The sequence below is a fragment of the Pongo abelii genome, chromosome 16, assembly GCF_028885655.2.
Source record: "Pongo abelii isolate AG06213 chromosome 16, NHGRI_mPonAbe1-v2.0_pri, whole genome shotgun sequence".
Classification (NCBI taxonomy): domain Eukaryota; kingdom Metazoa; phylum Chordata; class Mammalia; order Primates; family Hominidae; genus Pongo; species Pongo abelii.
In genome coordinates this window covers 98607826-98627511 of record NC_072001.2, presented here as the reverse complement: position 1 = coordinate 98627511, position 19686 = coordinate 98607826, and the positions used below count along the sequence as shown (strand labels likewise).

General features: G+C 35.6%; 1 long non-coding RNA gene across 3 annotated transcripts in view; it reads left to right on the top strand.

Moving 5' to 3' along the window:
* Positions 1–18868, top strand: part of LOC134760225 (uncharacterized) — a 30149-nt gene extending 11281 nt beyond the window's left edge. The window contains exons 1-4 of one of the 3 annotated variants that reach the window (XR_010137254.1): positions 11819–12053; positions 12632–12726; positions 17649–17738; positions 18067–18868. This is a non-coding gene — a long non-coding RNA (uncharacterized LOC134760225). Of the gene's footprint in view, positions 1–11818; positions 12054–12631; positions 12766–17648; positions 17739–18066 lie in introns of those variants that run through there. The other 2 variants (XR_010137253.1, XR_010137255.1) reach the window with 2 other exon arrangements.
* The last annotated feature ends 818 nt before the right edge of the window (positions 18869–19686 follow it).

Genomic DNA, 19686 nt, shown 5'->3' with positions numbered 1-19686 from the left:
AATGCCACAAAATTTTTCTATTCTTTTAAGATGGGTTTTTTTTGATTGGGTGTTCACTTATTTGCTATAAACCTTTTATTGTTTTCCAGAGCTCTGAAAATGTCGGTTTAGTTTCTGCATTTTTTAAAAATAATTCTTTTTGAAGAATAAAAGTTTGGCAAGCCTTAGTCTACCATTTTGTTCTTTATGTGCATTTTCAGATTGCCAAATTGCTGAAAACCTTAGAAGTATTGGTGGAATAGCCAAAACATTAAATCAAGTAAAACAAAAACAAGTTATAATAGTTTGAAAGTGTGTTCAGATTTGAAAATGAAATCAACAGATTTTACTCGGGCTCAATCTAAGCAATTTGAGACTGACAGGCTTTCCTGTTGATGTGCCTCCACGTTTTTACTAAAGGGAATGTCTGTATTTCTGTAATTAAAGATATTAGGGATAAAACAGACATGAACAACTAAAGGTACATGAAGTTGATGGGAAGGTAAAGGCTTACTCATTTTTAGTTTTTTAAATGATTTCTAAGACTGTATGCAGCAACTTTTGCTTAGAGATTGTTTTCAGTAGATATTAGAGGCAGATTATGTAAAAGATAGCTGAAAGTTGTCCATTTCAGGAAGTCAGGTTTATCTTCATAAAAGACAGGGTGAACTTAATGCCAGCTGATATCACAGCAGAAGTTAGAGGTACTATCAGTATCCACTAATGGTGCTGGTTATCAACATGTCATGGCAATAAGAGAAACTTGCTAGTACATCTAAATACACTACAATAAACAGACAGCTGTTGGATGCCATAGCCCAATCTGATAGTCTTTAAATTATGCTGCAGATCCAGTGCTCAATCTCTCCCCACTTTCTCCTAGAATATTTCTCTCTCTTTTCTCTCTCTCTCTGACCTATGACTGGCTAGTTTATATTTAACAGAAACCCACCTGCAGCTTTACCCCATTGACCTTTACAGGCCTTCATGTTTAGGATGGTGTTCATCTGCGTTTCCCTTGAGTCTTCTCCAAGCCTGAGGGTAAATATGATATATTCCATGGTGGGCTAATGTAAAGGAGGAATAAAATAATCTGTAACAAATGCTTAACACAGATCTGATACATAATTAATAGTGATTGTTACTAATGTTCTCCTTCCTCTTTTCTAATGTTCTAGTTTATCTCCCTTCCTACCAAAAACTGGTACCCAGAACTGTACAAGATATTTCCAGTTTTGCCTGATCACTTTGTAGTCCAATGGGAGCATTTCAGATATAATCCTTTGTTGAGTCCTGAAAAAATGGTTCCATTTGTATAATTTCATCTGTCTGAAGACTTAAATTTTTATTTTTAATTTAACTCATAAGGCATTTTTCTCTTTTACCTATAGAAAAAAATGATAGATAGACATATAGATATACTTTCTATTGCTAAACCGTATTTTTCCCAACCTATTTTTCAGAACTTGGATTTCAAAAATCCAAATACAAGGCCTTACACTTTGAAATTTCCCCTTCTTAGACTTCATTCATTTTGAATATCAATTCAGCTATTGAATTTTTAATATCATTTAACTTCATGCATCGGAAAACTCAATGTGTTCTTTATCTTCCTATGTTATTGATAAAAATATTAACAGAGATAACTATGTCTAGAGAGTCCTGTGGCATGCCAAAAATACTCCCTCAGCTAGAATCTGTCATTTAATATGTATTTACACAACATCGTGACATGGAAACAAAAGCTACATTTGAGACATTGTATAATTCGGTTTACAAACATTAACTCTTTCAAACATTACCGAGATCTTGAACATTGAATATCATCATCCCTATTTGTCTCCTAAGGAAACTGAGTCACAGAGAGGTCCACAAATGTTCCCATGATCACTCAGATATCTCCCTTTTCTCTAACTCAGTGGGATTTTTTGCTAGGACCAAAATATCACTAAGCATCAGATGATAAATAAAACAACCAAATGAGGGGACCAAAATATCACTAAGCATCAGATGATAAATAAAACAACCAAATGAGGCTGCCCTTAAGAGAATCACTTTCCATTTCTTACCCTCCACATGTTCAGTCTGGCATCATATTTTGAAAATTATAAAAAATTCAAAGCAGTTTAATAGAATAGTCTAAAATCAAAGTATAAATAATATCCTCATCTAATTAGAAGTACCTATTGCCATGTGTTCAGTTTTTCACCATTTACCAAGATGACTTTCTGAGATTGTGTGATTTGCACAGTGGGTTCTGGAAACATCATCAAAGTCATTGGGTTTCTTCATTGATATATCAATGTGGGTGCATCGGAAGCACACCACACTCCATTCAACTTAAAACCCAATGATAACTTTACACATAATAGGGTGAGAGGTGTCATACAGATATTATTTTTATCAACATTTAGTATTTTAGAAATAATTTCTAAACGATATTTGAGGGAGTCTGGGAAGGAGATGTGAGAAATTTAATATATTTTAACTCATGTCTTATTTCAGGCATTGAGCCTCTTAGGAGATGAGTTAGTTATTTATCTACACATGCTTTTCTTCTCTTTTCATTAATTTAATTTAATTCCATTTATATGTAACCTGAGAGTAGCATTCCCCTGCAGTATGCCCACTCCATTTGTAAACTGAATTGAAGTCATCACGCCTGCTTTAATGGCTGTGAAGGACTTAGAAATTAATAGCTCTCTCTTGAATTAGTAAATTATATTTTTCCAAAGAGAGAAAAGTGCCTCATAAAAATAAGTGACTAGAGTCACTTTTATTTTATTTTTATAACAAGTCTTTTTATGCTATAGTTTTAAACCCCCTTTTACAATAACATCTTACATTTATATCGTACTTCATACTTTTCAAAGCACTAGCATGCACGTCATCCTATTTTTATCTCCACAACAACCTTCAGACTGAAGTAGAGAAGACATCAGAGAAGGCCCGTGCTATAAACTGAAGAAGCAACACATTAAATGACTATTCACAAGTGAGTTCATGGGCTAACGCTAGGTCTCCTGGCTGCTAGTACCGGAATACTCAGTGTTACTCTAGGCAGATAGAAAAAGGGCTAATGGAGAAAGAGTTTCTTTTGCTTTTTCCCCAGATAATTATTTTTTATTCATGCCAGAATCTACAAGTCTACGAAGTCTAAGTTTCCCCAAATATATAATTATTCAATTCACCCACAAGTCTTTTTTCCATTTTTTCAAAAATACAATAATATTATTATTAGCTATAGTCACCATGTTGAACAATAGCTCTCTTGAACTTATTCCTTCTGTATAATGAAAAAGTTGTATCTTTTGACTAATATCTCTTTAACAAGAAAGACTTTCTTGCTAGGATGTTTATACAATGATTTAAAAATAACAATACTATACTGCCAAATGTAGAGGGTTCAGAATAATAAAATAAGAATTGGAGGTAAATTTGTAAAAACATTTTTGGCTGAACTGAAGAAAATAATGTATACTTCACATTTTAAAATCTTTGTATGCATGCACACACACAAAGATATATATTTCTTAATAGTATGAATAATGAAACAATCTTCCAATTTGAATAAGTAAGTCTAATTCAAAAACTTAATTTTTTCAGACTCTATATTTTTAATTTTTTAGTTTTATTAGAAAAAGAGCAGAAAACCCTAATCTATCTTATTGTTATCAGAAAACTTTTTAAAAATGTATCCCTCCATTTTCAATAAATACTATATTTGCTGATTATGTTGAACACGATGTGCCATATATAGTTCTTAACATATATATGCCACTTCAAAATAACATTCTTCATTTATATAGAGAGTTCACAAAATCTCACACACACATAAATGAACTCCCAGTGATATTGCTGAGTTGAGTCATACAGAAACATATTTTGATGTTTTTGAGCACGTATTATGTCCCAGGCACCAACCTAAGTAATCGGGTTAAAAGGACAAATAGTACACAGACTGCCCAGCCTCTGACCTTGGGAGGGAAACACTTTAACCACTAACAAAAACATGATATAGTATAAGGCAATATATAAAATGCAGTGTGAGTACAAATAAGAAAATTATCAATTCTTCCTGAATGATTTGGAAGACGTTGCAGAGGAGGGATTATTGAGTTTGAACTTGAGTAGGAGGCTAACTGGAAGCTCTGGGAGCAGACAATGTAGGTGTTTGAAAGAGTTGAGCAAAGGCAGAGATGCTGGAGCCCAAAAAAGAGGGTGAGAGAGGACTTAGGGTTGGTGTATTCTTGAGCTGGGGAATAATGGATCTGAAAGAAGAGTCGAGAAAATGCTAGGGTTTTGACATGTTTATTAGAAAGTTATCAAACAAGAAAAAAAAAGCACCAAAGTTCAATTAAAATAGCAAAGTATTACCAATATGTTTTAAGACACTTCATTTGTATAAAGAATAGAAACTAACTTAAGTTGACATAAATCTCATGACCTTTCTTCAAACACACACGCACACACACATGCACACATATATCCAGGTCACAAATTTTTCCTATGGACCAAGGGCATGAAGCTGTCAGGAAAACTCACAAGCATCAAGGGAGAGAGCCTGGGAGACTCTCAGGAACTGGGAGATTCCTGTTCCTTTCTTTTTTAGGAGACTTTTGGATCTCTGTTTTTGAATTTATCTCCATCTGCCTTGTTCACTTTCTTCACAGATTGTCTCCTTGACCACAGCAGATGATGAGTGCTCCACATTCCTGAGTTTGAATGTCCTCTCCATTTGAGTTCTGTGCAATCCAATTTTGTGATGAGACAATGTGACAGAACCAGGCTGGAACTGCCGAATAAAATAGTGACACATGGCAGGGCCATCGTACCAGATTGTCTTCTGAAAGCTCTTTAAGGGGCCTTAATGGGCCCAGCATGTGCTAGATTCTGTTGGTTAAGGGCACAGATGTTAAATCTAAATTGTCTATGTTCAAATCCCAGCTTCAACTTGTTTGTTGCATGGTCTTGGGCCATTTACTTAACCAGACATTATATACCACATCACCACCATTTTGCTTGGATAAGACCACCGAGGCACAGAGAAACTCAACCAGTTCAGTGCACACATGAGTCAGAGCGTGGGTTTGCAGTCTGACCCTTGAATACAGGCTCTTAATTGCTAAGCTATTCTAATTGTAAGGAAACATATTTAGATACTTTATTTTCTTTGCTAAGACATTTAAAAATATTTCTTTGCTATGCAACAAGGACTTCTACTGAGGCCAGAAATTATTAATGATAGAGCAGTGAAGAGAGAAAAAAAAGAGTTGGAAAAGAAAGTACTTTGTGTTTATTTACCTACGAAAATATAATTTCTTTGAAAGGAAATGGTATAATAAAATTTTATTGCATCACTTTAGATTTATTTAAAACATTTTTTCCAATACATATATTTGTTGTTCCAGATGGATCTTTCTGTGAAAAATAGCCTTTAATATATTTTGGTAAACAACTTGGATAGCAAATTCTTCCTAATTCTTTTACTCTCCTCAACTCCAGAAGACTAGCTCATTGTCAAATTCTGGATCACTCTGAAAATATCTAGGCTGGTTTTATAATATTACTTATCTTTATTGCTGAAAACACAGCAGGTGAAGAAAAATGAAGACAATTTGGTAAATAATGGATGCAGAGATGACTTATTGTTTTTCTGCAATGAGAAATAAGCAGTTTATTATGTGACCTTTTTTCAAGTGCCTGTCAAGAACTCAGAAGTAATAAAGCCTTACTTGCAAAGAGTGACTGATTAAAAAGAGATATACACTTAAAATGTGGTATCTTGTTATTAAGAGCTAATCTTTTATTTGTGTGTTCATAGAAATAATGATATTTATAATCCTCCCCTCAGAAAACCCATGGCTGCCCCCCATATAATGCACACAAACTCACCTACACTTGCTGATTACATTTTTGGATATATTTCAGTTTAAAATATATTAAAAAAGATGTTTTATAACATATGCATGTGTTTTCTCCTTTATAGAAGGTCGTTTTTGATTTTGATCATTCTTCCTCTTGCTGGCTTTGAAGGGAGAAAGATCTTTTGACTTGTAAGGATCTGTAGTGTGCAGCTCCAGGCTTTTATTTCTATGAATAAGTGAGATGTTACCAGCTTCTTTTCTAATATTGATTCTAGAATTTCACTTAATTGGAACATTTTGGAACTATAGGTATATAACTCAACACCTTAGAGTGTCCATGAATATCATGCAATATCACTGTAGTGCAGCTTCAGTAGTGCAGCATTAAACAAATTGGCATACTGAAAAGATTTTGTTTCTTTTGCCTTCACGGTGTTCTAAATTTTTAAGATTATTCACAAAGAAGACAAGACGATTTTTGTTTGAAAGGCATAAACATTTTAACACATGTTTCCTTTGTGAAGCCAAGTTTTTATTAAGAATTTAAATGAAAGCTCTTTTTACATGAAGAGTTCTAATTTAAGAGCAGAAATGCCCTCTGAAATAAAAACAAAATTAATAAAATTAATGAAAACAAAAAAATGTAACTCAAGTCACAGTAGAAAAGTTTGCTTATTATAGCACATGGAAAGGGACTAGATAAAAAATTTAGAACTGACTTTATAGAATACACTATTTAAAGAGTGTCTTTTCTGGTCTGTACTCTGCCCTGTAATTAGTAAGATGCTGAATTATCATCCTACACAAGAAGGAATGTATTTGGGTCCAGTGAATCAAATGATTGCTTGGCCAAACACACACACATACTCACACACACACACTCTCTCTCACAAGGAACACATTTAAGTAATAGTATATTTTTTAGTTTCTCAAAACATCAGAAAGGAAAGAAAGATTTCCTTTAAATTTCACAAACAATAATGTTATAAATTTTTAATTTTACTAGTAAAGCTCACAATATTAAAGAAGAAAAATTAGGAAAATATGAGTAATACTTTAATAAACTATATTCTATCCCAAGTGTAGTTCTGTTTTGCTTTCATATTTTGATGCAATTGTTTGTCTTCAGGTTTTGAAAAGTTTTCTAAGAAATTGCGTTTTTTAAAATTTGCTTAATACTAGGGTTATAGCTCTGAGTGAACAGAAAAAAAAAAAGAAAAAAGAAAAAAATCCAACTAATGAAACCATCTGGGTATAAGCTGTTAAATTATTTTTTTAAACAATGTATGTTCCATAGCTCTTTTCCCTCCTTAAAATTAGCAGGGTTTGAAAGCCTTACTCGGTTTCTTTGATAAGAGATAAATTGCCTTATATTCACTCAGAAGAAAGCTTACCTTGCGCTTTATTCATAAACTGACTTGAAATGCGAAAGAAATAATTCTTCTAGGACATCCTGGCAGCAACTGAAAACAACACAAAATCTTCTTGTGTGCTCATGTATATTCCCAATTTTATGCACAGTGCTCAGTTGTTTTTTATTGCTTCCAGAGGAAATAAGCAAAACGTGTGTGTGTGCGCGCGTGCATACACACACGTGAGAGAGAGAAACAGAAAACGTGTATAAATGTGTATATGCATGTCTTGTGTTCACTTGGCATACTGATAACTTACTTGGTTAGTCTGATGACCGACATGGTAGGAAAGTAATCTCGAACACAACCAGAGAACAAAGGAATTTACCCAAGCAAGTTGATGATCAGGGACACAAAGGCTTATCTCTTCTCCAGTCATCTAGTCACAGAGTAGATGGCTTTGTGATACATTTTTAGACCTGATATTTTAGGATATTACAGGTTCAAAGATTGAAAAAAAATGTTGAGTTTGCTTTTGTGCGTCTCCTACGGCAAAACAACAATGGAGTCTATCAACAACATTCCTCTTGAGCACTTTCCCCGGCACTGTTAGAGTGAGGTAAAATCAGAATTAACTAAAAATTTGTTGTCAATACGTACTGTTCCTTTCTCTATTTCCTTCATTCATTTGTTTCTCTACACCAGTCTTGAGATACACATACATACGCACAAACACAATCTGACACCATAGAAATACGGGTAATTCATAGCCATACAAGTTGTTTCCACGTCTTTGCTTAATTCGCCCTTTAAAATTAAACTATGATGAGTGAAATAGATGTACAATTGCATTTATATCATTACTCATCTGTGCATTCAGCCCACAATAAGAACTGATTTTTAAAATAAAGAACTTATAATTTAGAAACTTACAAGTTTGATGTTAGAGCTAACAAAATGTGTCCTGTGCCTTTAATATGTAAATCTATTGAAATCCAGTCCTTGACATTGTGAGGGTCTCCACGCTTATTACTTTATGACATTTCCAGACTGAAGGTGCAGGAGGGGGCTCACATTAATTTGCTTTATGTTTGACTAGAGAGGCTTCCCATAACTATTAGAGCCCACTTCGGGCCCACTTCATTTTAGAGTTGTTGTCAGTCATTTGAGAGTGATATGCCCTGTGGCTGGGAAGAATAAACACATCATATATTAGGTAAAGCTTTGATGTATGGGGGTTGCTGAATGCCAACACCTCTTTCTGAGGAAAGGAAAAATCAGAATGTGGGAATGAGATTAGGATAGGAAGGAATATGACAGACAGGAGCCCAGCCAGCCTTCCTGGAACTTTCCAGCTCAGAATAAACTGAATGGGCAAAACCAGTATTTGTTTTGTTTTTGCTTTGGTGTGTTTTATGGTGGTTGTTCTGAAGAGCAGAATGAGATTCCAGAACATAATATTTGTTTCTCTTCGCCATTATCAAACTTTGAAATTAAACAAAACATTTAAAAGCTGATATTATACATTGGTCCAGAACATTTCAATCTCAACCACTTGTAACAACTGGCCAGAAACTAAAGGTCAGCATGTAAATCCCCATATTTTGTCTTCTTATACTCCCAAATGCTCCATTTTTACACACGTTAAAAAGCACACTTTTAAAATTCAATAAAAATTTGGTTTTAGAGCATGGGAAAATAATAGTCTGTCCCAGAATCTACAAATATTCTTTTCACTTCTTTGGGTTACAGAAAGAATTTATGACTGACTAGTATATTTTCAAGTTGGGAAGTCAATGAATTAAAGCATTATTTAGTGAAAAGCTTCAAATTTCCAAAAAATCAAGTTTTACCCAGAGGAATGTGTTTTATTTTTGCACGTGCTCAGCATCAATTTGCTCTACCTTATCTGCACTTCATCTTGAAGCAACTGTGTGTTAGCCTGATTTGAACACAGGCATTTCCACTCATGATGCAGCTGGTTTTCATGCTAGGCTACATGGTTCTTATTGAGAACTAATTATTTCGTATAGCTTTTATACTGTTCAGTCTTGAGAATCTCACTGAATGTTGATGGGCATATATTACTACCTCACAGATTATATTAAACAGGCATATCTCACATTCTAATTGTATTGCCACTCTTTAGCCCTTGTACTGGGTCCTGCACATTCAGGAATGGTATCCTCTCCTATTCTGTCATCTTGGTTAAAGAAAAAAAACATGTTGCCCTCTTTTTTACTGAGTGAATAAACCGAGAAAGTTCCATTTGTTAAAAGGAAGAATCTTATTTAGAAAAATTATACATTACAGATTAAAATAACAGATTTCTCTCCCCAAGGCCACACATTTGAGCATCTGGAAGCAAATTGGCCATCCCAGAGGTCCATCCCTCTTCTCTGTTGTTTGCCTTAAACAGTCCAACAGCATGAGGACAATAGAGCAAGTTAAATGTAATGAAAGTGGCTTTACTATATGTATGTATATAAGAAAAGAAATATACATATATATATTTCAAGCAAGGGGATACATATTTCTATTCATTTTAAATAACCCCAAAATCACAGCGAGCCACAACGATGAATGTATTTTAGCAGTTACGATAAATAAAGAGTAAAACAGTTTCTGTCCTAGAAAAAAGAAAAAAAATGATAGTAGAGAACCCATATTTGCATTTAATTTCTGATTTTCTTACAAGTGGACCGAGACTAATGGTTTCTTATCAGAAGCCTAGAATCTTGATGCATCATGATTAATAAACAAATAAATATTACTCTTCACTTCCTTCTATGGATCTCTCCAAGTTGGTTAGTTAGGGTTATCTTGAAATATCTGAAAGGGATAAGATTAGACTACATACCTTAAAATATATAATATGTATATACTTATTTTTATAGCATTTATAACAATGGTCAACATTTACCTGTTGTTTAGGTTACATAATATGCACTTACGTATTGATAGCATTTATAACAATGGTTAACATTTACCTGTTGTTTAGATTATGCCAATCATGCTGCTTTGCTGAGGACTTTTGCTGCATTTCATAGCCTTAAGAACCTAGATGTAGTCACTTTATGCAATATCCAGCTAGTCATTTAGTTTTGGAAAATTAGAAAAATAAAATAAAGATGTCCATGAATCGCTCTCCATACTGACATATTCTTATCAACATTGCCAATAAGGTTTTATCAGCCTCAGGCATGAGGCAAATCTATCTTATTAGTGTGAAAACTAATGAAAGATCATCCTGACAATGATAATTAATTGCAGTTGTTGACAAGGACTCAGTTCCTTTACACTCCTTTGCTGTTGCTCTTTCTCGGTCTTTCAGCTCTCTTCTCTCAATTAGACATATGAAAAGTGCGGCCCTCCCCTTGGAGAAAGAAGCTTTTAGATTAATCATATTATCTTAAGGTTCCAAATCTCCATGCCTGCGTGACCTTTCTTCCGTTAGAATCCATTATCTTAAACTATCACAATAATCCTGGCTTTAGGGAGGGAGAGAGGGAAAAGGAATCAAACCTAATAGATGGCAAATAAGATTAATCTATGATCTAAGTGCCGATTACACTTGGCCCTGCCCTTGAACACCCAGGTGTAACCTTGAAATTCACATCCGCTAAGACACAGCAATTGGATTGAGTGTCCCTCAAGGCCTTAAGGGCAGCTGGCCAAACTTTACCCATTACTCCCCAGCGAGATCGTGGGCTGTCTCAACCTCCAACTCTTTTTACTTGTGGAATTTGGCAGCTGTGCTTTTTCATGTTTGTTTTGGGATAGTTCACATTTTTTAGATAAAATACTTATTTTGGGTCCTTGATTTTTGTTTGTCAGAAGCACCAGGCCATGGAGGGAATGAACTTTTACCTGGACCTCACAAGAGGAAAACAAATGATCCAGCTCCTCAGAATCTGATAACTCCACCAAAATAAATTCAGTCTTTGCTTCTTTCAAAACACTGACATACTGATCCTTAAAGCTACATATGTTTAAGAACAACCAAGGGGAGAAAAAAAAATTCCCCCTTGTAACATTTGTCTTCTGAACTTTGAGCTGATTATTTTTCTTCCACATGGCCTGAGGTCTTAGAAAGGACACCCTTTTGGTAAGATGGAACATGACATCGGGAAGTCCCAGCTACTGGTGACACAGACAGGAAAAAGGATTATGTAGAGAAAACAATTTCAGCCAAAGAGAAGTATCACTGGGTCAGATAGAGAGAAGGGAAGTAAAATAAAAATGTATTCTCATTAAAAGTTGGCCCTGTCTGCAGAAATTCAAAGTTGATGAGATAGAATGTTCTCTCATTATGCTTCTGTGTTGTTCAGACCTCTAAATGTATTGTAACTCTGGAAGATAGAATAAAATTAAGTCCAAAATAAGAGTAAGAAGGAAAGTTAGGTCTAAACAAGGAAAAAAATAAGTATACTTTAAAAATATTCGAGGTAAAACTTGGTGGGTAGAAAATATGACCATGTATCCCAAAAAAGATAGCTAAATAAAAAATGCCAGGGATACCATTTAGGGAACTCACACTCACGCCATTCTTATCAGTGTTACATGTATCTTGGGAGTGCCTCTCTGGCATACTTCCAGGCACAAGTTCTATCTAAAAACAGAACGACTCTTGCAGTATTCACTTTGTGAAGGTTTTCTCAACTGTTCTCTTAACAAAAATTAACACATATTTGTTTTTAGTTCATACTGAGATTTGTAGGACAAGGACCTCAGACCCACAGTTCCTGAGCAATTATCCTGTAATTTTTGTTGTCACTTTATAATTTAATTCCTAAAGTATTAGAAATAAATTCAATCTTATCGTAATCTCTATTTCCTTTTTTCTCTTTTAAAAGTAAATCATTGGCTTTTTTTCTTAATAATTGTAATGAAGTAGATATAGAAACACCATTTTTCAGAGACCACCCTTTGGAAACTTAATTTTGAAGCCCATTTGTCATGAAGACATGGCTGGTTACAAGTTCCTGGGTGACTCATACTGCATGATCTAGAACTTGTCGTTTAACATGTCCGAATCTTGATTTGCACAAATGTAAAAAAGGAATATGGAAATAAGTCTATGTCAATCCAGGGCTGAAGATTCAATAATTATAAGTATAAAAGCGTCTGACAATAGCTGGCTGATTGGGTTGATTCCTAGCTCTGTTGCTTTTTAACTATGTGACCTTGGGTAAATTGCTCAACCATGTTGTACTTTAATTTCCTTATTTTGAGAGTAGGAATTAACAGTATTTACCTTATAGTGTTTTGTTGGGGTTTAAATGAGTTAAAAGAGGTAAATTGCTTAGAAGATACTTAAGAAGTACTGTATAACTGTTTGCCATTATTGCTATCCTTGTTGTCATTATTAGAGTCTCAGTGAAAGATACTCTTTTTTTTTTTTTTTTTTTTTTTTTTTGCGGTGAACTCAAGAGCACTGGAAAACAACAATACCACTGGTTTCTTAGATTTTTGCAAGGATCACAGCTGAAAAAACATCAAAGAAATGAAGAATTCTGGAAGCTCTGGTAAAAACACAAAGGATTCTTCCAGGCTTCTTTTCTCTTGTGAGTTAGGACAGTGCCATTTTGACTGAGTGTGGGAGCCCTTGTCAGCTGTCCTGGGAGGGTTAACTCACACCTAGGCGGGAGCCTAATGCCATTAAGTCAGGGAGAGTAATGAAATTTCATTTAATTTGTCAGGAAGAAAGTGCTAATGTTAAAAGGCATTTAATAAAAAAGGGAGAGATTCTTTGAAAGGGAGTCCTTAAGTAATTACTTCAAGTGTCTTATGCCTACTCACCAGAATATTTACATTAGTGTCTTACAGTGCCAGTGAGTAATTAAATTAGTGCAGCATTTACAGTCCCTGTTTTATTTTTTTTTAAGGAAGTGTGATTTTATTAATAATCCTCCTTTAAAAAAGAGAGAAAAAATAACTTGATGTAATCAAATCAAATGTTAGCATATTTTTGTTTTTGAAAATTTCTTACTAAGAGAATTGCTAAGTTAATGTTGCAGGTGTGTGCGTGTGTTGGTAAGAAGCGCTGATTCCAGGGCAGAGTGGCTGTGCTCCTTCCTCACCTCCACTCACAAAAATGCCATCTTTTATCTACTCAGACCTGACATGGAGATTCAGGTCAGCAGCCAGAGACTGTCAGCATATTGCAGTGGATACCCCTGCCTAGTCCAGGTTCTCTTTTCAACTTGTCTGCGAGGCAAGGAGGGACACAGATGTGGGAGTGAGGAGAAGTCCGCAGGAACCCGGGTGAGGTAGGCTCATCCCTCATCACTCTGTACGCACAGAGCAGCTCAGGCTCTCGCCTGCAATAGCAAGAGGAGTTAACTAATGTGCTGGGAGTGGGGGACGGCCCATGGGACCACGACTGAATGCATTTGTACTTTTACAGTCAGGTCACACTGAGGAAAATGATTCTTAAACATTTCTTTGGAAGTAACTGCTGCTGTTTTCCAGATTAATTTATGAACATCCTAATGAATGAGTCTACGCACTGATATCATACAAATGTTTTCCTTTTATCAGGTCTGTCTTCCACAGGATATGGGCAAGAGCATAGGCTGCTGACTGGAGACACAATAAATAAGACATAGAAAAGGACGTATAGATTTATCTCATACAGGGGATTTGAATATTAAGAGAGGTGAGGTTATCCAAAAAGTGTGTAAACTATAAAGTGTTAGTAATTCTAGCTACTATTATAACTATAGCTGGAGAGATCTTCCTAAATTTCAAATCTGATTGTATCACTCTCCTTCTTATTATCATTCAGTAGTTTTCCATAGCTTCAGTGAAAGCGTGAACTTTGCAGTAAACCATGCATTGCCTCTGCTGATTTCCAAAAGTCACATCCTTCAAGAATCTGCTGTTTTTCAAAATATCAGATCTTCAGAATAGAAGAATTCTCTTATCTCTAGACCTTTGCACGTGTTTTTCCCTCTGTCTAGAGCTGAGCTGCCCAGTGCTTTAGCCACTAGGCTCGTGTGGCTATTTAAATTTAAATTTGAAAAAAAAAATTAAAATGAACAAACGTAATTTAGTTCCTCTCATGCATTAGGTACGTTTCAAGCTCTCCATAGCTGTATGTGGCTGTGGCCACCATACTGGAAAGTGCAGCTATAGGCCATTCATTTATTGCAGGGGGTTTCATTAAACACCTCAGGTTTATAGCCACCTTTTTTCTACCTTCTGACTTCACCTTTAATTTTTCAGCTTAGCTATCACTTCCACAAGGAAGTCTTTTCTACCTCCATCTCATTCCTTCAATAAGAGTTGGGATGTTCTTTTTTAATATCCCACCCTATAAAAGTTGCCTATATGTTTATCTGAATTTTCTGATCTAAGATGAGGCCAATTTTCTGATCAGCTCATGAGGTCAGGGTCTTGTCTTCTGAATTGATCAGCATTATATTGTGCACTTGGAAAGCAAATAATAGTGAACCCATAATGAAGTGTTTATTAGGCACTATTCTAAGCACTTTATATGTATGATCTTACTTAATACATAAGTGGGTACTATTTATCTCCTTTAGTACATAACTGGCTGCTATTGTTATCCCAATATTGCAAACAAAGAATCTGAAGCACAGAGAGGTTAACCCACTTACAGACACCCGAGGGAGAGGGAAGGGTGGGGCTAGGCAGCTGGGGCCAACTTAGGCTCTGAACCTCCATGTCCTTGGCATTCAAACAACTTTTGTTGAACAAATGTAGGCGTACCTATGAATAGGCAATAAAGCAGACAGTAGTCACTCTTTCCTAACATCACTGTTTTATTAATTGTACTGATTTTCCCACCAGCCTGACTGTGTAAAGTATTGTTTTCTTTTAATAAGTGTTTTATGCTTTCTCCTTCAGTCCTCAACTGTAGGGTGAATAAAGAAGGCGTATTATACTGCCTCTACAAGTAAGAAACCTGATGTCTAGAGAGGGTAAGCAAGATAAAAGGCTAGTGGGCTGACACTATAAAGTCAAAGTAAGACACAGGCTTGGCAACTATTCAAGTGACATGATGCATATGGGCAATGAATCCAAGTCATCAACTTTGATTTTCTTTGGCATTAATGTCTTAGTTTTCTCACTGCTGAAGTCATATTAATTAGCAATATCATTTCTTGCTTCATAACTGCGTGTGTTGCTAATGTTATTTGTTAGAATGAAATAACTAGACATTGTTTTCAACAAATTAAGATGTCTATAAACAGGTCCCCAATCAGACATTAAGCCTCATGACTATTGTACCAGTACAGCTATTAATAAATCAATAATGTGGTTTTTGCCCATAGACTATTTTTAGTGTTTCAGATTGAATGTTGATCCCACAAAAAAGAGACTTTTTTAAGGCAAATTTATTTAATACAAAATTTTGGTTTAAGTGAGATTCTCATTACAGCTGAAGCTTAAGACTGTATCTTTCTGCAGGGTCCACATACATTAGTAAATAGAAAATGGAGGGTTAATTGAATCTCTGTGGGACTATATTCCATTTTCTTGGAAAATCAAAACATCAGCATGGATGAGTTGGTGTTCTGGATTTTGTATATTCAAAGTAATAGCTACCTAATGCTTTGAGGACTTAATATCGAGCAAGTGATAGTCTATGAACTTTACCTATATTGACCCCTGTATTCTTGGCAAGAAATCTATAAGGTTATTGTCTTTTTTATGTAGATGAGAAAGCTGAGGCATAGTGCTATAATAACTTCCCCAAATCATACTGTCAGAGAGTGACAGACTGTGATTTGAACTTAATGTAATCTAATTTCAGAGCCCATTTTCTTAACCACTATTCTCTATTGCCTCCCGATCAACAGGTCCAAACACACATGCAAAATTCATACAGGGTTTTAGAATAGTTTTTCTTAAAAAGTGAGAATTATAAAGAAGTTTCTGTGTTTTATTGGAGGGCGCCATTTAAAGGAAAATTCCGTTTGGATTGTCAACGCAGTTTTAGAAAGAGAAAAACTGCTAAATAGAAAACTACAAGAAGGGATTCCTGGTATAATTGAGCTCTTCAATTTGATTGAGGAATTTAGTTAGTTAGATAAAGAAGACTATTAAGGAACAAATATTTTATAATCTATCTTTTACTTTTATTTTCTTTTCAATATAATATCAATTTTGTCCAATGGTAGCAAAAAGCTTCAGTTGGTTTTTAGATAATTTTTCTAAGTCGGTGACACTTAATAGTGCATATTGGCCAGATGCAGTGGCTCACACCTATAATCCCAGTACTTTGGGAAGCTGAGGCGGGCGGATCATGAGGTCAGGAGATCGAGACCATCCTGGCTAATACAGTGAAACTCCGTCTCTACTAAAAATGCAAAAAATTAGCTGGGCATGGTGGTGGGCGCCTGTAGTCCCAGCTACTCAGGAGGCTGAGGCAGGAGAATCGCTTGAACCAGGAGGCAGAGGTTGCAGTGAGCCAAGATCACAACAGAGCAAGACTCTGTCTCAAAAAAAAAAAAAAAAAAAAGAAATGCATATTGGTCTTTAAATAACCTTGTCTGGCTACTATCTACTATTGATCCATATAAAGCTAAATGTGTCTTCTCTTTTCCCAAACCCACAGATAGAAAAAGTAAAAATAAGGTAGCTTAAAAATACATTCACAGTTCTTTATTAGCGATCGCTTCAGTCAAAACACAGGTGTAATTTTTCTCCTAATCACAAAGTGTCACTAATGACATTTTACAAATATATCGACTGTATTTTCTTGAGAGCTGTTTATAAAGTGGATACAATGGTTCATCCTGGTATTTGGCCACCTTTGTTACTTAGCGGGATTGACTGGAGATCCGATCTGCCCAGGTCTGCTGTAATCTGTCCTTTAGATGAGAGGAGGCTACCAAAAATGTGAATTCAAGTGAAAAGAAAATACGTCCTAGCTTTTGAAGACCCTGAAGTAGTTGAAAAAAGATGATGGGTGTTTTTGACTCTAAAGCTCATTCTGAGGCAGGGAAGAAAAAAAAAACAGCAGATCACTTTGTTTTTCCAAAGAATGCTTTTGAGAAATGTGGCATTCCACAGAAGAACACAAAACAGCTAGAGCTTTTAGATGGAATTAAAACAATTGCTGACATTATTTAGAGCTAAACTACAGGCAAAGAAAACATCGAATGACCCAAAATCATGTATTGGCATTAAAAATATATGTATATTGAAATGGGGAAAACAGATTCAGAAGAAATGATTTGTAAGGATGTGGTTAAAACTATTTATATACTGGGTTCTATTTGTTTTACAGCTAGTGGTGCACGGACAGCATGAAAGGTTATCTTTGACAAGGTTTTAGCTATTATTTTCTTCCAGTGAAATGGTATTTCTTGAGAAAAAAAGGTCTTTGGAACAAAATAACAATAAATCCTGATTTAGATACATAAACCTGCCATTGATATCACATAATATCAGTGTTCTTTCTCACTCGATACAGGCGTTTTAAAGATAAATGGTAAAACTGAACTGGAAATCCATCTGGCCGGCTGCCTGCTCTAATGAATAACCCCACTTTGGCTCGTGCAATGTAAGCAGAAAGTTCTCTCCCGGCCTCTTTCGTCTGTCATGAATCTACAAGACAGCCGACATAATATCTGGGCGACAACGGTGCGCTAACAGTGCAGTGACTTCCATTTTCTTTGCTTTCTATTGATTTTCACTTAATAACTGGCGAAATACTAAACGTCCGCCCTGAGTACCTAATAAATCCTGCCTGAGCTTTTTATTGAGGAGAATTTAATAAAAACAACCATTGCGGCTGAGGGATTTTTCATCTGGACAGAACATAGGGGTACGGGACAGCAAGGTTGGGGCAAGAGGAAGCCATTTGAGTTTTGTTTTTTTTTTCCAAACAGGACTTCTTCCCTTCGGAAAGCAAGTGCGGTGGCAGTGTCAAGGATGCCTGTGTGTTTGCAGCAGTTTCCTCCCAGAAGCAGCTGTAAGTGCCACCTCCAGGCCATCTGGCAAATGTGAGGAAAGGAGGCTGCAAGGGCTTGGCAAAAAACAACTTTCTGTTCCTCTGGTATCCCCTGATAACTGATCTCAAGTTATGGCTAAGGACTGCCTTATCACTATCAGTGGCTGTCAAAAATGTATAAGCATATTCATTTCCCTATTCAATTTAATTGGTATTTTGGATTTGACACTAGAAAAGCAAGTTTGACTTGCCTGTTGGAGTCCAAGGATACCTCCAACAAAATTCTAGACAATAAAAGAAAGGGTAAGTGTCTGAGGGGAGGGGGCACTTACAAGTTATTCCATTTAATGCTAATTAGAGGCTTCCAAATTCATTTTGGGGCAATCAAAGAGCAAGAGCTCTATGCATGGCTTTTTAAAACACAAAGAAAATCGAGAAGAATGGGCTTCCCAATTTTCCTGCACATAAACTTCTAGAACAATTTCTATTGTTGATACTTTAAAAAAAAATCTTTTTCTTTTCTGTGATGTGGTCATTTAAACTCATAGCACAACTTATGGGTCCCTCTACTTCCTATTTTTTAATTGATCTTGAGGTTATTTTCAAGTCACTGGGCTTAATGAACAAATATTTTAGAATTTCTTTCTTTATATACACTCATTCCTGTCTCAATAAAATGTCCAATCAAGAATTCATATGTGTAGAAAATAAAAAATAGAAGTACATACCCTTAAAGTGAAGTTAGTTGTTTCTGTGATTTTATAAAATCCATGGACCTCAAGTTTGAGTATCATTGTTACAAAAAACACAGCCATTCAAGCCATGCATGACACAATTACTTGTTAACTGGGCAGTTTTTCTTACAGAATATGGGAATATGGGGACAGAGGCCATGTCATAATGATGCAGGCTCCATGTCACGGACCAGTATTGAAATCCTAGCTTTTCCTCCTCTGAAGTTGGGTTACTTTGTCCGTGAAATGGGGATATTCTTTCCAAACTAGCATGATTGACATCATGTCACCAAAATCTCGAAAAACATATGGGTACCCAACAAATGCTGTTGATTTATTTCACTGGGGTACTTCAATAATGAGAAGTAGTTAATCAACCAGGTTAGGGTTTGAAATTGGTGAAATCTCAGAAATCACCCTGATGCGACTTAACTCTGCTCTGCCTCAGTTCCGTTATCTCTAAAATGGAACTAATATCAACGTTTTTGAAACTGTGAAAAGAATTAATGCACATTAAGTCCTTAAGAGATTTCCTGATGTAAACTGTGGACCTGGGGTGAAAACGGTGTGTCAGTGTAGGCTTATCAATTATAACAAGGGGGAGGGGGCTGGGTGGAGCAGGGGTGGTGGGGCAGCTGTGGGGGGGCAGGAGCTGTATGAGAAATCTCTGTCCCTTCTACTCAATTTTGTTGTGAACCTAAAACTGTTCTAAAAGAAATTAAGTCTATTTTGAAAAGTTTCCCTGCACATAGAAATACTCCAAAAATGTTGGCTCTTACGATTTACAAATAGTGCTCGAAAATAACTGAAAGCAGTTTATGAAT